Source organism: Pygoscelis adeliae, unplaced genomic scaffold (assembly GCF_000699105.1).
Source record: "Pygoscelis adeliae isolate BGI_AS28 unplaced genomic scaffold, ASM69910v1 Scaffold256, whole genome shotgun sequence".
Lineage (NCBI taxonomy): Eukaryota > Metazoa > Chordata > Aves > Sphenisciformes > Spheniscidae > Pygoscelis > Pygoscelis adeliae.
In genome coordinates this window covers 1,353,222-1,372,177 of record NW_008824996.1, presented here as the reverse complement: position 1 = coordinate 1,372,177, position 18,956 = coordinate 1,353,222, and positions in this window count along the sequence as shown.

The window sequence follows — 18,956 nt, the reverse complement described above, 5'->3', positions numbered from 1 at the left end:
AAAAAATCCTTAAATCTCCAATATGATGAAGGTGACAAAGGGTAGGAAGGTAATGCATGTTAAAATGAATAGCAGTTGCTGTACTTACCCAGTTTTCATAAGGTTAGAAAAGTAGTTATAAGTACCATATCACTTACCTTATTTGATTCTAAATTCAGAATTTCCCCAGCATGTTCACTGTGTCCACTCTGCAATGCCAATGCATATAGCATAGTCATCTATTTGTCAAAATAATTTTAACGACAACCATAAAAGTATATTTTGTGATACCACATGATAATATGTATTACATGAACGGTATATAGGATCTCTCAGAATTTTGTCCTGGTTTAGGAGATTTAAGTTTAGCATGAAAGACCTCTCTTGACACTTTGATGGTTGACACCATCATATTAAATAAAGGAAGAATTCAAAAGTTAAGCAAATTACTTGCCAGTGGTAATTGTGGGCTACTGCTTCCTTGAGTGACTAGTATAAACTTTGCTGTTTGATGTTCTGTGCTGTTGTACAGTAATTATGCCAGGTTCTCTCTTTTGCTTGTATATCAACTAGAAACCTGTTGATGCTGTGTAAATAATAGCAACTTTCAGCAAATGCACATGTTTTGAAGCCCTGTAAATTGTATGCATTTGTAATGTGGTCTTTGGAAAATACCTGTGCCGTTCTCTGGTAATTAGTAAAATTTCACAAATGTCACAACAGGCATCTAGCTGCTATAAACCCATACCGCTATTAAAATATGCAGCTTTTTATAAAAAGGTTGAATAAAAGTCTTCAATGACGTGACAGCTGCATAAATAAGGAAGCTGTATTATATTGGGAGATTTTCCAAAACCTGCCATGTTCTTTGGGTGCACAGATGCCACTAGATAGTAACGGGACTCTGGCTTCTAAATCTATTTGGTTATTCTGAAAACCTCCTTCCAAGCTTTAAACTGACATTGCAAAGAGATAGACAAAGTGCACTTAATCCTTCCAAGTGGTAGCTTTAAGTAGCTGGGCTTCTGATTAAGTGCTTTTGATGCCTAGTCAAGCTTAAAGCTTCTGGCCTGTCAACACCGGACTGAGTTCTATGTAACAGAGAGCACTGGGGGCCAGAAATTCAGATATCTCCACTCCTTGTTCCAGGAGATCTCACTCAGTCAGGTTCGCCTTCTGAAATCTATGGAAAGGTGTTCCTATGTTACCCTTTAACATCTTGTGGAACTTGCAATGGGTAGAAACGTTTTTCTTCATTCTGCTTTTAATTACTTGATGTTACATTCTCTGAACCCGCAACTTTGTTTTGGTGCGGACAGACCTGGGGTCAACAAAAGCAGGAACTGTGAAATGCATTAATGACTAAAAAAACTAGTGAACAAGCAAACAAATTACAGAACTGCCTACTCAGTTGTTCTAGTGAACAAATATTACTGCAACATATGTACTGAACCAATTAGACGACTCCTTCAAAACCTGCAGAATTTGCACATCCAGATGAGTTGGTGATACATACAAACAGTGGGCAGTGGTGTCCCTTCAGCCCTCTGCTCGGAATACAACTCAAATTCATGATAGCTTTAACGTCAATGGGAAGTACACTTATTAAAGCAAATTTTAAAAATAAGGGGTAATCAACTAGAACATATCTAATTATATTTCAGTTAGTGCAATTTGGTGCATTCTGTGTACGTGTATTCTGTCATTTTAAATGTAATTCTAGTTTTAGTTTTTTCCACATAATGAGAACTATATTTAAAGAGACCCTTTTTAAATGATAGGGTAAAACCTATTTATATTCTAGATTGTCTTGAAGATACAGACCTATTGGTCTACTCTTGACCTTAAGTTCACTAAAATTAGCATCTATGGCACAACTTAGAGAAAGCTGAAGGGAAATACTTTCTTTTCATTTAAAATTACACAAAAAATATCAAGTAAGTGAAATCTGGAACACTTTCGGGAAGAAAGGCCTGTGGATAATTTAACTGTTGCTTGATTTATTTTTTTAAAAATGCAAATAGAGTTTTGTTTTTTTTTAAATAAAGTAAATAATACACTGTCCCTCTGACAATTTTTTTCAGATGAACAATTTTTCATGAGGATTACAAGGCTGAGTAGTCAGTTTTTGAGAGGTGGAGTCCAGTTTAGTTAGTGGGCCTGCTGTGATTGGAATTGATTAATGGGTGTTGTGATAAGCATAGAAACAGATCAGTGGCAGCTTATCCTGCTTTCAGCTGTCACAGCTGTGCCTCTTCACTCTTCTTCTAGCCCTATCACACTCCCTGGCAGCCTTTAAAGTACCTCCTTCCCTGTGGAATTTCTGCAAATCATTTACTCGAATGCCAAGATACCACAGAAGCAGCTGTTTCTGAGAAAATTTGTTCAGGCTTACATATTTGTTGTGATGAAGAATATTATGTTAGAGAATCCTTTCCGACTGCACTAGGAAGCACGCTATGCTGCACCCTAAACAATGGCTCTGATGGGCAGGTGCATCCTTGGTCAAGAACTTTCAACCCTGGCTTGCACAGTGGCACAGTTTGCAAACCTGCTCGCTAAGTGATATCGTTGTTTCTGCTTGACAGTTGCAATAAATAATCCCTGATTGTTAATTTTATTGCTAATGGCTTGATAGAAGCAATGCTACTATGTGTTTAAAATCCTGGTAGCTGCCATTTTTGTTGTAATGTTCAGTAGATTTTATAGACATTTATAAATGCAAGTTTTAGAAGTTCTGAATGTGTTTTGAAAATATTTCCCTGGTTTCCTTACTAGGAACTGGGATCTCCAGTGTGATCACATACGCAGCTAGGTAGCTTGATAGGAATCATACCTCTAGAAAACTAGAGGTATGTGGATTTTATACAAAATAAGGGCTGGATCCAAACTTTGTATGTAACTTCATGGATTTCAGGAGGATTGCCTAGTAATGAAATGGCTTGCAGGATATGAGACTTCACGTTCTGTGAAATCTCTCCTATTAGTTACAAAATTATTTTGTTCATTTTATTGGAAACTGAATAAACCTAGAGCATGAAAATAACTGTACTGCTATTTCTGGACATTGTGTAGATTATAATACTTAGGTGGTAAACAGTCTTTTTATGAAATCTTTGGGTGTGATGTAAATCATTGTTGGCTTATCGGTAGGCTTTAAATGCCTGAGGCAGCTGTATCAGCATTATCAATAAATATTAAAAAAAACTTTGAGCAAACTCAGGCAAATTAAAGCTAAACTTAAAAGCAAATGATGCACACAGGTCTCATCTCTGGCTAAATCTGCAGGACGTCTAACTGACCCACTAAGATAGCATACAGTTTATCTGCTGTGGCAGTCTGAACAAGAATAAGTTTAGACAATTTCGGAAAATGAATACTTACAACCAAAACGAAGATTTGTTAAGTTTTTATTATGTGCGTGTACAGTTCCTGTGTTGATTACTTAGAGTCAACTAAGTCGTATTAGTGGAAAACTACTTCTTAAAGAGACTTAAAAAAAAAAAATCTTTTTTCTTTCCATTTTTAAATATATATTACTGAGAGGAACATACCTAAGAACCTTTTTTGTTTTAAAGTCATGCTATTTATTTATTCTACAATTATATTGCATGTCAGCTATATCTTGTAATGTCTTCTGTCATACAAAAGCAAACAAAGTCATGTTACGTTAATGACTTGTCTGAGATCATATGACTGCCTGCCTATAATTCCATGCTCTTATGCTGTAGAAAAAACATGACGCTGAATCTTAAACAGCTTTTGAATAAAGGCACCTACAATTATGATATGGTAAAAAGTTCATAGCATTTATGACTTAGTTATTTCAGTTTTCTTCATTTAGTAGTTCTAGCTTCAATTTTCATTTGAATGTTACGCAATTAAAAAAACATTTGCCATAGTGAAAGCACTACTTTTCTCAGAATGTTAAAATAACATTAAAATAGTGGACAAATAACACCTATAAACTTGTACCTGTGCTTACTCCAATTAGAATTAAGCTTTCTTTTTTTTTGTACAGTATTATAGATACTTGAATTCAGTACAATTGAAAAATGTCCTGTTTGTATGTTACCTAGTGCTACGTAAAATGAAGATTTTCAAGTGGGAACTGCTCAAAAGGAAAGAGTAAATGTGATTAAATGTTGTTCACATGAAGTGTGGTGGCTGAGTTTTCCACATCTTGACCTGATACAGGGGGACTTGTTCTTTGGGGATCCAGCCTGCACTTTTGTCCTTCCTGTGATTTCTTATTTCAAGCTTGATAGAGAAAGCATCCACAGTTGTATCACTTCCTTCGGTGCTAACAGCTTTTATTCTCTTCAACAAGTGTTTACAGAGAAGTGTTGATGCTTATTAATCTGTTTCTTGTCTTACAAATGTGCTTATGCATGATTTGTAGTAAAATTGGCATTTCTGACAGCTCTCAATGTAATCTGCATAGCACAACAAGATTGTTACATTGAACAGATGTGGTTTGGAGTTGTTATTCTTTGTAATTACCATCATTAAGTGAAAGCATGTGTCAATCAACTTTGTACTTTAAACACACCAATCATTTGCGAGAGACATGCATCTGCATTTCAAATATAGATATAAAATATTTTGGCTTGAAATTTATTTCTGTGGTTTCTATTTAATACAATACTCCATGAAACGCGTGATGACCAAAGATGTCAAAGCAACAGATCATCAAGTTAAGAAAGGCTTTACTGGTGAAATCACCTAGGTACCTTTTTTTTTTTTTTGTAAAAATAGACTCATCTCCCTTTTTCTGATGTAAAACGAAGGCATTTAGGTTTAATTTTATACATTTCCAAAGTTACTATGCTGCATTGATCTTGGACTATGACTTTCTTATTTGAGGGAAGGAGGTTCTGTGAGTGAGACTCTCACTTACCTTTTAGGAGGATTTTTAGTGTGATTACTTGGGGGCAAAAAGGAATCTGCATCAGTAAGCTGACATACTGCCTTTTTAAGAATCGATGTTTGGGTCATTAATGTTGCTAGGATACCTTTTTAGGGTCAAAAATGTTCACACTGGTAATAAACAGGATTAGATCAGGAAGTTATATTTTGAGTGGTGTTGAAAACAAAGGCATTTTAACCTGATTGCACAACAAATAACAGCAGAAGTCTGACCAAAGCACACAAAAGCAAGGACATTTGGAGCTGACATTTGTTTTCTTCTTGTTTCCTTGTATATTGACTCCAGTTATTTGTGTTAGAGGCAGTGAAGATGATGGCACCTATGTATTGGGGGTTTTGTGGGCTTTTTCACCCTGTGCTGTGACATTTCTTCTCAGTGCCAAATAAGATTAACTTGTATCCAAGCCACTAAGCGTAGTTCATCGTGGTGAGGCGGAATGGCACTCAGTCTTTGAGGGTGTTTTATCCAGATCCTACTGGAGGCACTTAGGATTTCATGTGGATCTTGATTATTTGCTAGACCCTAATCATCTGATTCTTAAGGAGTCTGCTGCTGAAAGTACTGAAATAGAAATCGAGAAAGTCTATCTGAAATTTAGAAGCCAGATAAGCTACATCCAAAGAATAAATGATAGAGAACTAGGAAATAACTTTTCAAGGAATTGTGAAGAAAAAAATTATATTTGCAGTCCAAGTCTAGTGCCATATATAGAACCAGAAAAACCATGGAAAATGACATAGGGAGCACAGCAGTACAGTCTGATGGATACTGAAATGCCTGTTATAATCTCAGCCCTTTCAGTTAAAGAGGAAACTTTGTGAAAGTAACTTGCAAATTATCTGATAGCTGTGTAAAACCAATCGCTGGGACGCATGAAAACCAAGTCTATGCATTGACAAGTACTTAAGTGGTCCCAGACAATTTTGAGGTCCTTTTGTGGAGGAACAGTGTTTGATTATTCTCTTTGCCTTTAGTTTCTCCACCTGTTAATGGGGATAATACTTGGCCACTTGGAGTTTATAACTGCGTTTGCAAAGCAGTTTAGAAGAGTTAAAATTCACACAAATGCATATCTCAATCTGGGGGCAGAGGAAGCCTTAGCAGTTTTAGTGACTTCTTTAGATAATTGTCCCTTATACTTGCAGACTTCCAGCTGCAGAAGAAGATTCCCTCATACGTTTTTAATTTAACGGAACCACAATTATCTTAAATATGGCTGCACAAAGTTCATGGCACCTTCTTCATAATCCTCAAACCTCCCCATTGGTCAATGGAGTAAACCTGGAAAAGTAGCATCCATATTTATAGGAATTTCCAATATATTCACAGATTTGACCCAGAAGTACTAAAGGTACTATTTCTGAGCCGATCTGAGGTTGAAGAATTTCACACTCGCAATGTTATAATACTTGTGATTAGCACATTCAAAGGGGGTGATGCACAGTCACGTTTTAAATAGAACCCACTTTTGCTGAAAGGGGTGCTTTGGGGATCCTTCAAACTGTTGACACTTGCACGTGCATCCAGCCAGAAATATTTAACTGATTTACTTAACTGTGTTAAGTTGATTGTGTTGTCATATGCACATATACAAATGCACGCTTAAATATGAAAAGATTCAACATGTGTAATTAGTGAATTTTTTTTTTTGCTTTATTTGTTTTGAAACAGCGGCATCTAAGTTGGATGGATTATGGAGAGGGGAACTGAATTCATAGGATCTTTATATATTGTTTTATATGAAATTGAGTTACATGTTGAACTTTATGTCCCTTCTCTCTGGCATGCTAGGCCTGCAAAAAAACAAATCTGGAAATAAGAATTACTTTCGTAGGCAAAAAGGCCCTTAGAGGTACGGTGTGGTAATATAATGGACTCACTGGTTTTGATTGCTATTGAAACAGTAATTAAGATGTCCAGTCATGACTCAACATCCACAAAAACAGCAAGTTGATCCGTGCTCCAAAGAGTCCCTGGATATTCAGACCATGTCTTGTTTTGTATATTACGTGCCATTAACCTTCCTCTTTATCCCACTTATGGACGGATCTATGGAGGCAAGCATTAGAATTTTTTTTTTAAGCCAATTTTGAAATAATGTACTGGTATGGTTTTCAGGCTGACGGGAAGGGTTTGCATTGGACCTTTGTTCAAAATAAGGAATTGAACTGTTGTATAGGTTGGAGTTGAGAGTCCTTTCATCACTAGAAGTGCTGGTTCTGTTACTAATGCTAGTAACGCAAGCGTTGCTCTATGATGTAAAATGTATCACTGCAGTTCGTGGAAAGTGGGCTGCAGAACTGCTGAAGCGTCTTGGTGTGATCCAGATGTACGAATTTTAAGCCTTGCCTGTGGGGTGCCAAAAAGTGCCTCTAGTAGACCCAACTATAAACAGACATTTGAGGTGACAAGGCAGCTTAAACTGATGGCGTGCTAACTGTATCACTTCCTCGCACGATGATGGTTATAGAAACTAGTACGTCTTGATTTTATTTACTCCTGCCCCGATCCTCTGGGCTAGCAAAACTCAGGGTAGACAATTTGATGTTTCATACCTGAATGCATTGTCTTGCAGCTTCTTCAAGTATACGATATGAATAATGATGACTTCCCTTTCTCATCAGCATAAAGAGTTTTACATGAAGTACCGTATGAATGGCAATTATATATTATTACATTTTTGCATGTTATCCTGCTAAAAGAAAACTTGATTTCAATTGGAAAATGTTCATTTCTGGTGCTTTTTCCTAATCAGTAGTTTTCTTGCTCTTGGCACATCTTTGTTATGATTGTGACACATACGCTTTTATGTTTTGTTGCATATTTTATTTTAAATATTTTAGAACATCTGCTTAGCATTCAGTAAAGAAATGTAGGACTGAACCCTGTGATTCATAGTAAACAGCAGACATAGTCTGCTTCTGCGGTGAAACCCCAACATCTGTCTAGATTTCCTGCAGGCACACCTATTCTTTAGCATGTTGTTATTTTAACGGTTGGACTTTCCAAGAAACTCGGTATTTGGCATCTTTGCTGTCAGATACCAGCTTTATTTTAGTCGTTCTAGCATGCAATACTTTCCATTACTTGAAATGTAAGGAAATATTACATAGAGGTAATGAAAATGATACTTAGCTTTAAACAGTGGCACATACATTTTTACACTTTTGATTTTATTTTGGAAGTTTACTTAGATTTCAAAGATCAGTTTAATTTTTTTACGCCCTGCTTCAGAACATGATGTTTTGTTTCTTGAAGCTTGGGACCTTCTGGTTATTTACATGTATAAAATGCATAATTGTTTGAACAAAACCTTTGCTCATAAAGATAACGTTTTCAAGGGAATGATGGCAGAAACAAGAGAAGAGAATAAGCTGAATTGCATACTGTATGCAAGTGGAGCAGATATTTTATTCAGTACTGGTTTTAACATATTTTTTAAAAAATCTTTTTTATTTTAGGGAAGTTGTACTATTGTTCAGCTGGGAGAAGCCTGTAGTTTCTTGAAGTGGCTGAAATGAAATATTTATATATATATGAAAAGAGAGGTAGATTCCCGGCCTTTTGACCGCTGCGTTCCTCTGAAGTAGAAGCTACATTATGAAGAAACTTTTTCTCTAGATGTTCCCAAAATTATTGTTATTTAAAACAAGTTGAAGGCATATTTTTAAAAAGTTTTGCTTTGGGTTCATAAGAAACACTGTACTATGAAGCTATATTCAACAAAAATTTCTATATCCTTCTATCAACCCCAAGTGCTTATCATTTGGAAAAACAGCTATCATTAACATCTGATTTTTGAGAATTTAGAACTCGGAAGAATTAAGAATGAAGAAAGGTTTCATACCTCCTCATGGAGTTTATATATTATTCGAAGTTGATACCTTTTTGGTTAGATAGTGAAGTTTTTAATTTTATGTACTAATCCCCTTTTTTCCCCTGCTATGTTGTTACTTAAATGGAGAAAGGCAACTGAAAACATCCTTGGTTTTAAGTTAAATATCAGAGTAATTTATCATACTCTACCTTAATTAGAAGTGATGAAAAAAATTTTTTTAGCCAGGGACTTCTTATTTTGTTATTATCTTGGAAATTACTGAGATTATGTTCTCTTTTGCAGCCATTTCCAAAGCAAATAAAGTCATATCACTTTAACTTATTTTCAATACATAAAATTAAGAGGTTGAAAGAGTAGTCTGATTTACTCCTACCCCCTGAAGCTCTACAGGCTTAGAAGTTAAGAAAGGCACAGAAGAAAATGTTGGTCGTAAAGGTATTTCACTGTTCCTCATGTGCTCAGAGATAGACTTTTGCAATCGGAGTCAATGGTATTAGTTTCTCTTATGCATATTTTATTTTACTTTTTAATGTAGAACCATAAACAAATTTAGAAGTAACTATTTAGGGATGTTGTATGTCCCTAAAATGGGATGTGTTTGAAATCCAGAACAGGCATATGTTGTGTTGAGAATAGTAAATTTCTTGTAAAAATCAACATAGCGGGGCATTTTCTCCTCTTGAGGTGCATATATAGTTTTCATGAATGTTAATGAGATTTATAGAACTGCGAAGGAAAATGTACACCAGAGTATATATTGCATATATGATATTAACATCCCGTAGGACTTTTGTACTCTCCTTTATATCCTATGGAGCCCAGAGATGCACAAAAGACCAGCTTAAGGCTGACATTTTGTTTGTTGTATTTGGCATAATTGCCTCTGAGCGTAATTAGCTCCTTTTGACAAACCTGTCCCCCTCCCGTTTTGGCAGTGGTCTAGATATTTATTGATAGAAGTACATGTAATCAACATTAGTTGCTAAACATGAATTGACGGCTGAAAGAAAGCTAGCTTTCCTGATGGTTTATGCTGGGTTAAATGGCTATTAGTAATTACTTTAACTCTGTGTTGAAATTTAACTTTTTGTATTCCCATGAGTTTAGCCTTGTTTTGCTTGAAGAGTAAAATTGTCTTCAGAATATCAATCTAGTGCCTTGAATTCTTCATTCAGTACCTATCACTCAAACGGTTCTGCTTGGATTTAAGATCTATTCCAAAATGTGAAGGAAGCACTTTAGCTGTGGATAATGAGATCTGACAGTACCTGAGCTGCAGGAGATGAAATCACTATCTATAGAAAATAATATTTTTTTCTACATATTCAGGTTAAATGTGTGCACATCCTGGTAGCTGGAACATCTGTTTCTAGCTTGTTGTTCCTCATGGCTGCTTCTCAATTGGATTTCCTCAAGCAGGTCCAAAGCTTGTCACCTTAGCCAGGGTCTGTTAACTATCACCACTGGCCCCACGTTAAGTAGGAGGTTCAGGGCTAAGCTAATAACTCTCCTGCCTTTCTGACTGATCACAGTGATTCTCCCTGTGGCTGCTTATCATGCTGTGCTCCTATGGGAGGGTTATCTTCTTTGTCTGTACTTCAGCCGGGAATTGTTTTTGTTTTCTTCATTCCTAAGTTTTCAGGTGGTAATGCTGAAAGCATTGTTGCTTTCTGAAGCAGCTGTTTGATTACTGCCCGTTATTTCTCCCTTACCAGTTTAAATAATGCTTTCTCACACACCTAAACTTTGCTTCTTTCCTTTTCCTCTGCCCATAAATGTAACTGCTGATTTTCAAAGCAGAGATTGCCTCTAGCTACATGTGGCAGAACGGATGTAATATGAACGCGAGCATAGTATTGCAATGCTAGTTTGTGTGAACCTTGACTCAAATTTTATGTTGTCACAGGTGAAGCAATTTTCATGATCTTGGCTTTAGTGTACAGTGGTGCATAATATTTTAGTAATTCTTATCTAGCACATTAGGCTGTACCTACTGCGTGCTTTTTAAGAGAGCTAAAGAGAGTTGAGTGAGAGAGAAGAATCTATGAAACTGCTCATCTGATTGATGGTCACGGGCTACCTCTGAGCCTCACGTAAAACATTACCAAAGTCTATGAAATTGCTTTGGTTGGCTTTAGTGGGCATTGAGTAAGGCCCAGAATGAATATCAGGGTATTCAGTGGGGGTTTGTTTCTTGTTGAGAATTTTGAGAAAAGATGCTGGCAGTGCAGGCAAATCCACGTGTCTCCCCTGGAAATCTTTCTGTGGAATTAAGGAGATTGTTGTCCTTAGAGTAAAGCTAAGGTGATTGGAAAAAAAAATTTTTTTTTAAAATCAGATTTGAAAACTGCATCATGCTTGATATAACATGCTAACACTTGGAGAACATGGACAGTTAAACCTAAGTTCTGTAGTTCTCACATTGCAGTCTGATGTGCTGCTTGGCTTTTTAAATTCCTCCTTTCCTAAGTACGATGCTTTACTTCACCTGTATTAACCATTCAGTCAAATGGAAAAGACACTGGTGTAAAGCGTTTGAGGGGAGTCTGAGTTTCAGTATGGGAGGGAAACAATGTGGGAAAGAGAAACAAGATTGTTATCTTCTGGATTTAGGTCTGGAACAAAAGCATCCTGGGTCATGAATAATACTGCGGAGAACTGAAATGTCTTCCTGAGTGAAACTAGTCTGTCATCCAGCGTTCAGCTTTGGCTTTTGTTGGCACGTGAAGAGATCAGCGCAGAACTACGGTGTGTCATGAGAATGGTAGCTTTTTGAATTGAAAACAAGGGTAAACACTGAATAACCTTCACACCATTGTCTTTCTCACCTTTTCTGTTATCTTTGCTGTACTATGGTTAGCTTAGGACCAGTCAGTGCATAATCATAAAACTTGGTATAAGCAAGGGCATGGAAATAGAGCTGCTCAATGGACAGCTAGTACTTGATCCTACCGGGATCTGCTTGCTTTCGCTTTCTCGTGCCAATGATTGTGAAGTCTGAATGGAGTTATTAGGCGGTCTCTCTAAGGTCTGAGAGACTTTAATGATTTAAAATAAAATAAAATCTCTCCAAATCTATTAAGCAGCAATTGTGTTTTCAGTCCATGATGAACTACTGGATGCTCTTAGATCTCTTTCAAGAGGCGTGAAGTGAAGGAGAATTGGTGATGGCAGCAGCTTTCCCCAAGATATAGGAAGCATGAAAAAAATTTCTGAATTGAGATGGAGCCTAAACAGGAGTGATCCCCAGATGGGTCATGATCAAAGTCTTACGAGGTAGCATAGCTTATGTCAGGAACAGTTTGAAGTGAACACAAAAGAACAGCAATGACAAAGATGGCACTGGAGACTGAAACATGAAGAAAATAATGGCAAAAATGAACAGGAAGAGGTAGGGATGCCTGGGAAATGTGAGAAAATATATAAACAATCCAAAAACAAATGAACACCCAAATCTCTGTGTGATAGTGCACTCTAGACAGACAAGGCAGACACTAGGCGAACAGAGTAAGATTGCTATTGTAAGAATTCTCTTGCCAGTTAACATTCATTATTATTTTTAATTTCTTCCTCTAATTTTTTCCTCATCTAAGGGTAATAATTTCATTGTTTCTTACTGTCCTTTAGTCATTGTGTCGTTTGGAATCTCATCCTTCCTGGCCTGTCTTCCTCTTTCCATTCATAATTTTTTTTGTTCTATTTTTCCTCAAATATCTGATGCTCTCTTCTTTAAACACCTTATTTGGGTCATAAGCAGTGTGGAAATATTGAGTAGAAAGGGCTAGTAGAGGAAAATTCTTATCAGAATTTTTTTCTCCTTTTTTATTAATCTTAAAATATTTAGAATCTTAGGTAAATATAAAACATTAATAGCCAAGTTCTTGTTATAACTTACTGTAAGTAAGTCTGATTCCTAGCCGATTAAATTAGGACAGTGATCTATGTGGTCAGCTCAGCTGAGCACTGGCAGACATGAGATTTATTATTTCAGTCACTAAACCTTGCTGGAGAATTTAGTGAAACTCCCACCCAACGTAATGGCTATACTTTGGTTTAAGTTGCTTGTAGTGTATTCTCTTAACAGGAAGTCTGAATTAGGCCACTTAAAACAAACAGAATTATGAAGCTGAGAAGCCTGTATTTCTTTGCATTTTTTATCTGCAACATCAAAATAAATTTAATAGGGATAGATATAGCATTAAAAACTAATAATTAAAAGTAAACAAATATTCTTTGTCTTTCTGTGGTAGTAGTCTGTGTTGTCACTTAAGCAAACAAAATACTAAAAAATATTGTCCAGAATAAAATAAAACATTGCTTTTTAAAACTTATTTTAATTCATCCTACAAATATCAAAAATATGACTGTGACCATGTAGAGGAAAGCCAAGAAGCAAATAAGGATAAAGAGAAGAAAAAAAAGACAGAAAAGTTATGAATAGGTCTGTAATGATAGGAAGTTTATTCTCGGGTTGAGGTAAAGCATAATGGTTCATAAATAGCAAATTCATTATGTTTTTAATACTCAGGTTATATTAACACTGTATAACATCTTTATGGTACCATTAGTACCACTTAATCCTAAACTCAATTTGGAAATAAACATTTCCAAATCTTTTTTCATGGAACAATTGGCTAAATAAATTATTTTTAAAATAAATATTATCTGATTAGTGCATGGCTCGTTCAATCATAAACAGACTTATAAATGTTTTATGTCAACTCTTACACAGAGTTCTTAAACGTTAACAAATTAATTTATTTTAAAGGCCATATCAAGGTGAAAACACCAGGGCCCTAGGCAGCAGGACAATACATCACAGAGCCATTTCTCATTCAGTCACGCTAATGGCAAAGGATATGTTAAGACATAAAACGTGATATGGTTTGTTAAATATTCATTTATAATTTGCATTCATTATTAAATCATGTGTTAGAACTAATCTTTAATCTCAAAAATACATAATGTGTCGTAAAGTCTATTTGAAAACATAACAATAAATATTTTATGCTTTTCATGTTGCTTTTTAAAGGTTGACTAGAATACACCAAAATGCTTGTCATTAATGTCATTTAATTATTCCAAAGAGATTTGGTCTACGCTGATGTTGATTTCAATAATTTATTTCAACCTTTAGGTCACTATAAAATAAATACCTGTTTGGGAGATGGTCTGTTCTATGATTAATGACAATTTAGCTCCCCCAGTACTCCATGGCAACACCGTCGTTCATTGTCTGAAACGCTTGCGGTGCAATGCGGTAGCTCCAAGAGGCTCATTTTATAGTGGTCCCTAACAGTTTGCTTGGTGATAAGAGCGATGCTTGCTTTTCTACATGTTCTATTTCATCGCCTGCGATTGTGTCGCACAAAGAAAATCTCCAGCAATAGCTTAAACATTTTCACTATGGGGAGGTATGCTGACTAGAATGTCATGTTTGCTGCATTTCCACAGAACTGCTATTCAATTTGCATTCTGTACACCGAGAAGAAAGGCCTGTATGCGAGGGCTGAGTGTGACGGAGAAGTGATTGGTATTATAGGAGACTAGGAGCTACTCAACGAACCATGTAAAAACAGTTCATTAAAATGTTTGTGCTTGGCTGGTTAATACAAAGAAAGCTTTATCGCAGTCTTACAAAACCTCCGTAACTTCAGGTTGAAGTCAGATCAATGCAGCTGTAATAATTCAGACAAATGCCCAAGTCAGGCTAAGAACCACCACAAAACATGGCAAGAAACAATATTCTTGAAGTCTTTCTTCCAAACCAAAACACGTTTTCGTATTTCACTTGTACGACTACAGAACTTCCTTACTTAGTGAAAGATTTTTGGACAGAGCTACCATCTGTCTAGATTTCCCTGGATCTTTTCAACCCTGAAATGTCCGTTAGGTGGAATCTGAGGTGTTTGGGCATTTGCTAACTCTGCAGCACTTGTGCTGAGGCACTGTGAGTATGTGGGGTGCACCTAAAGCATGTATTGTGTCCTGTACATGCACTATACACCTCACTTTATATACAGTTCTGGAATAACTCTGGTTATCCTATTTTTGAAGACTACAGTAAAGAAGAAAGAAGTCAAGCCTCTAAATTATATTTCCCTTATAACTGTTGATGTGTCCTATGAGTAAGCACTTGCCTGAAAATAAGGGTGTCAGTGAAACGGCCTTCTCTTTGTTTGGTTGGGTTTTTTTATCTAGGCACACTGAGTAACCGAGAAGGTCCTGACCAGAGTGTGATTGGCCTAGTTAGATGCCATGGGATTAATATTAGTAAAAGTAAACCCCTTGTAAAATAAGGTTTCCTGTTCCCTGTCAGAGAAAGCTACAAAGCTACAATTCTTCCCACTAGCTTAGCAGGCGGCTAGCAAAGAGTGTCTGCAAGGAACGTGACATCCTGGAGATTCTCCAAAAGCTAAAAAGTTGGCCTGTGTGTGAACCCTAGGAAGAGGAGGTGGAGCTTTCTGAGAAACCATGCTGGGCTGCCTAAGAACTTAGAATGAGTTGGGTGGTGGTTTTGATTAATAAAGTAACGAAGCAGACCTCCCTCCCCTAAAAGCAATGCCTTAGTTGAACAGTGGGGAATCTACTCTTATTACTCACGTTCTCCTGAAAATAGCGGTAAGAGAGGAAAGAAATGTCTTTAAAAGGTGCATAGTCAGAGCAAACCCCCGATTCCTAATCAGCCACATCCTCTCCCTATCCTTCTGGAGAATATGGACCATCAATTTCCCCATAAGATGAAGGGGAGGCAAAGCAATAGTTTAGCATCCTATGCATTATCTCTCTTTTTATGATTACAAATAGAGCACTTATGTTCACTGACCCATATCTCATACCAGACAGCAGTATCCAGGTCCAGATTTAGGTTATTGTTCCAGCGCTGGATTAGGCCATGCGATCAGAATCAAATTTATCTAATATGATCACTTGATTGTGACGTTTCTTATTGGCACTGTATGTATGCACAGCCAAAGCTTGAAGACATAAAGCAAATGCTCTTGAGCCCCAAAAGAACAGTTGTCGGTGCTTCTACCGTGAGCTTCAGAAAGGTTGAGGCGGCGCTCTCCATCGGGTTTAATTAAGCTGTCCTTTTGCTTGCAAGTTTAAAAGGGAAAAGCTAGTTTGCTCCCCATGTGGCTCTCCCAAACTCTTTCAGATGTAGCTGTAAGCTTAAATGACCCTCAGTCCTGCAGCATATCAACTTGATGTGTATAACTGATTGCTAAACATTTTTTACAGCCTGTTAAATGGTAAGGCTAAAAAAAAAGTAATATATAAATGTTGATTAAAGTGCTTTTGTACAGAGGGGTCAGAGACATTAGCAAGTTAAAAAGAAAGTGTGAGCTCTGCTGTGGTACTTCTAACCTGTACGCTTTATTTCACATAATTGATCCCACATGTCTACTCTGAGGTTTTTTTGTCAGATTTCAAACTGCAAATATTAAAATGCATTTAGAATAGAGTGTGCTTCAGTAAGGACACTATGCAGAATGCTCAGCAATGTAGATTGCTGGTATTATAATGGCAATGATTATAAACGGAATAATTTAAATGACCACAGTAGCTTGTAATTGTGGGGTAAGGTAGGAGAGAAAAAAAAAAAATCAAGGTGTAAAACCTCAGAGTAACAGTAAATCTGAAATGGATTAAGATAGACATTCAAATGGTAATTGCTGGTAATTTTGTTTTCATTATAATTTGTGGGGTGTTTTAATAACTGACACAAGACATAATGTATTTTTCAGGGTTCTGTGATAGCTAGCCAACAAATGGAATCTGTCACAAAATATTTGCAGCTCCTGTTAGTGAGAAAGGTATGATGCCGTTACAAGTACAGACTGAAAAACGTTCCGAGTGTACATCCGTGAGGTTTTCGGCTTAATAACGTAATGACTGGTTATCTGCAACAGAACAGATTGTTTATCCATTTGTAAAAAAGCAAACAATAAATCTTCAACCCTTGTTTGGGAAACAATGCCTCAGGAGTTTAATAAGCGTAACTTTTTAACACCAATATGATAGTCCAGATTTTTTCTTTAAATCGTTAGGACTGTTAAAGAAAAGGTGTAACTTGCTAGAGCTGCCCTGCCAAGGCAGTTATCGACGAAATTCACGGGATTAGAAGAATAGTTTGGTCATGACTCTTTCTCTGCTAATTACGCCAGTTCACGCTAGTTACAAAAAGCATTTGCTATGCATTGTACACAGACGCATCTGACAGTGACTATAGACTAAGAGGTTTGTATATGTTGTTGAACATCCCATGCATAAAAGCAAGTTTTAGTCTGTACCAATCCAAGCAGGGTTTGAAACAGTCATTTAGGGGTGAAAAGTTCAATGTTTCGCTACCCCCTTCCTCTACGTAGGTTGGTTTGTCTGTTTTCCCTAAAAAGCCTAAATTTAGAAGCTTTATTTTCTTGAATCCTTTTTTAATAGATTTAAACATAATTTAATTTAATTCTCTGGAACGTCATAGTTCAATTCCTATTTTCATAAACATGAAATTTCAAAGGGATGTTTTATATTTGTATCTATGCTATTGGAAACTGGATAGAATATTTGGCTGGATGGTAAACTCTAGCAGGTGTTTGGTGATTATTTTTTATTATTTTTTTAAAGTTATAAAGTTACTTTAACTGGTAATATCATCTGCCAAACATATGTGCCACCTCTAAGAGTGAGATACTAAACTGAAGTGTTTTATTTAAAAAATTGCTCAAGAAGATAGAATTCACTTCTGAGATTTTATATTATTTTTTTTCATGTATTCTAAGTCTATAAATATTAGTAACATAACCTTAATGTTACTTCAGTTCCCCCATTTACTCGTAAATAGGATCAATACTCTTAATGCTGTACAGAATTTTTAAACTTTTATTTTTATTTTTTTAAAGAGAAGACAAAATGGGTTTAATTAAACATAAACCAGTCATCATTAGGGTACTACTTCTAAAATGTTTCAAGCATGTCACAACTTTTCAGCTGCATAGGACAATACGAGTTCGCTAAAACGGATTAGAATCAAAACCAGACAAAAGCTCCAAGCAATAAATCCTATTGTAGTGGTAAAATGATAGGGAAAGTCACAAGAGGAAATGAGAAAAGAATATCTCTTTTAACAGGAGGAGAGGTGTGTTTTATTTTTTTAAATTTTGCAGAAAATTATCAGTAAGACTTTTTTTTTTTTTAACTGCACAGTATCTTGTTTATACAAAATTAGCTACGTGCCTGACTTTAACTTGAAAGCTATGTAACTTGGACAAAATATTTCTGGAATAAGTTTCATTTAAGACAGCACAACAGCACTGAAGTTAGAAACATGTTGTGTCTTTTTTTTTGGTTTTTTTTCATGACTAGCCCATGTCTATTCTCTATGAAATTGATGTCAAAAAAGTATTATATATTTTCAGTGGGAAATAGAAGGCTGCCCTCTACTATCCTTGTCAGGACGTCGTATCCCTTTAATCATACTTTTCATTTCAGTACATTGAAATTTCCGTTACCAAGGACAACACCATAAATAAAAGTGTTTGTGAAATTTTTACCTGCAGCTTCCTAACTTTGTGCATTAAGCATGAGACTAGCAGAGAGGTGGTCAAATGTGAAAATTTATAATCATTTATTACGTACGGCTGAAGCGAGAAGGGAATAAAAGCGTGAAGGCATACATCTATAAACTGGAGCAGAAAAGCTTAAATGAAAAGTAAAGTGAATTTCTGTGTCTTGTCATAAAGTAATGAGAAGCTAGAGCTTTATTCATAGCAACCCAAGATGCATTTACTCTCAATCTAGCTTTAGCAGTAAATGCTTCCCTGATGTATTGCTTCGGACTTACAAAGAAATATTTGTGCTCTACATAATAGTATAGTTAGGAGAATTACTGCATGGCTGAGGAGATTCTATAAAGGTTTATAGCTGGTGGTGTTACTGTAATTTAATCACAACGTAGCTAATGTAGTACTTTAATATCACAGGTTACTTTTTTATTTACCATTTATTAGTAACTGACAGTCAATCATCACCACATCATAAACAAATCACGCGGGATTCTATAGGAACCCTGAAGTTCCAGAACGGATGCGCTGCAGCTCTTACATGTGCTCCATAATGAGCGAAACATCAAATTATTTTTTAACGGAGTAATCATGTAAGTCAGGGTTCTTGTTTTCAGTCCGCCAGCCAAAGGAAATGTTTCATGTCACGAAT